Source organism: Neovison vison, unplaced genomic scaffold (genome assembly GCF_020171115.1).
Source record: "Neovison vison isolate M4711 unplaced genomic scaffold, ASM_NN_V1 Scaffold_049, whole genome shotgun sequence".
In the NCBI taxonomy this organism is placed as follows: Eukaryota; Metazoa; Chordata; class Mammalia; order Carnivora; family Mustelidae; genus Neogale; species Neogale vison.
In genome coordinates, this window is record NW_025334853.1 from 3258 (window position 1) to 5000 (window position 1743).

The following is a 1743-nucleotide window of genomic DNA, read 5'->3' on the forward strand; positions in this document are numbered from 1 at the left end:
CTGGGTGCTGGGATTCGGCAGAGACTCCAAGCCAACGTATTCCAGGCGGGAGGAGTGGAAAAGCGTTCTGCAGGTGAAAGGGTAAGGTCCCATGATAGGTTGTTGGGGTGGGAGGAGCAGGACAGGAGGTGGCCAGAAAAGTGGTGTCCCAGGTCATTTCAGAGAAAGGGAAACTGGATATCCGTCCCTGGGTCGATCGAACTCTATGGAGAAGAACAGCGGCGCCTGTGTCCGCTTTTACAGTGGTTGTTGTGCCCAAATTCCGAGAACCCCCAAAGACGACCACCAGAGTCCAGAATCAAAGCCAAACAGTAAGGGTCTTTTTTTTTTTTTTTTTAAAGATTTTATTTATTTATTTGACAGAGAGAGATCACAAGTAGGCAGAGAGGCAGGCAGAGAGAGAGAGAGAGAGAGAGAGAGAGAGAGGAGGAAGCAGGCTCCCTGCTGAGCAGAGAGCCCGATGCGGGACTTGATCCCAGGACCCTGAGATCATGACCTGAGCCGAAGGCAGCGGCTTAAGCCACTGAGCCACCCAGGCGCCCCGTAAGGGTCTTTTATTACGAGTCCGAACCCGAACTTCCGCGCACTCGTTGCCGGTGACGCTAAGAGGTCCCGAGCTCGGGATCACAACACCTTTTATACACTATTTTTGGGGAGGCAGGGACTTAGCATACATCATAGTATCTTCTAACAAATTGCCACATACCGCGGGAAAATCAAAAAAGAACTCTATAATATGACTGGCGTGCTACAGAGCGGGAAAAGGCTGGGAATAGATTATTGGTTAGGTCAAAGGGCTGTCATTCTTCAAACTGCTGAGTTGGCGCCGCCAGGGTATGTGTCACCTCAGGATTGACCGGGCTCTTCCTGTCAAGCCTCGGGGCGCCAGATGGTTGTTCTCTCTCGGCCCAGAGCCGGATTTGGGGGGGGGGGGGTGTCCAGGAGCAGTCAATCTGTCAGGTCCAATTCCGGGTGGGGGTTTCCTCTTGGCCCAGAGCGGGGGGGAGGGGTCCGGGAGCAGCCATTCTGTCAGGTTCAATTCTGGGTGTGGGAAGTGTGGCTACAGAGTGTCTATAGAAAATCTGCTGGTATTTTTCCATCTCTTCATGGGTTAGCAAGCGAAGGTACAGAAGCAGAAATAGCGGTCATGGTTATAATTTAGGCATCTCATGGTATTCCCCACGTTAACCTTCTCAAATGTTCAGGTTTGTTGAAGGGATGGTGGAGAAGGTGCTTAGAGAAGAACACCGGTTCACATTTCTGAAACGATCCGTCAAAATCATTGCACTAGGGGATCCTGGGTGCCTCAGTGGGTTTAAAGCCTCTGCCTTCAGCTCAGGTCATGATCCCTGGGTCTTGGGATCGAGCCTCACATTGGGCTCTTTGCTCAGCAGGGAGCCTGTCTCTTCGCGCCCCCCCCCCCAACTACTTGTGATCTCTCTGTCAAATAAGTAAATGAAATCGTTAAAGGAAAATAAATAAATAAATAAATAAATAAACAAACGAACAAACGGACAAAGAAAAAAATATCATTGCACGACAACTGTTCCTAGGTCCAGGGTGCGTCCTTGGCTCAGTCGGGCGGGCCAGGTGGCCGGCCGCCTGCCTTCCGCTCGGGTCATGATCCAATGGCCCTGGGATGGAACCCCACATCGGGCTCCCTCCTTGATGGAAAGCCTGCTTCTCCCTTTCCCGCTGCTCTGCGCGCTCCCTCGTTCTTCCGCTCCCCACCCCCACCAGCCC